Raw genomic sequence first — 339 nt, forward strand, 5'->3', positions numbered from 1 at the left:
GGTCGGGCCGCAGGCCCGACCATCGCCGCCGGCAGGCCAAGCAGGCCCGGCCCCTGCCGAACAGAGTTGCCGGCGCAGCGAAGCGAAGCTGGTAACTTCGTTTGGCGGAAGGGCGGGCCTGGTTGTTAAATCATTGCTCCTGCAGGAAAGACTACGCCTGATTCATAATATCAGGCTTTCTTTTTCTAGCGTTGCTTAGATCACAGTTTTTACACTTCTCCAAAAATGCCTTCTGCTTGGCGTGGTCCTACCTAGAAAGGGGGCCCGAGTGCTGTCACGTGCGAGGCTACGTACCGGTGAGGCACTCGGGCGGACGGCGGGCTCGATTGCCAACAACAA

Source organism: Frankliniella occidentalis, unplaced genomic scaffold, assembly GCF_000697945.3.
Source record: "Frankliniella occidentalis isolate FOCC.00 unplaced genomic scaffold, Focc_3.1 Scaffold519, whole genome shotgun sequence".
Lineage (NCBI taxonomy): Eukaryota > Metazoa > Arthropoda > Insecta > Thysanoptera > Thripidae > Frankliniella > Frankliniella occidentalis.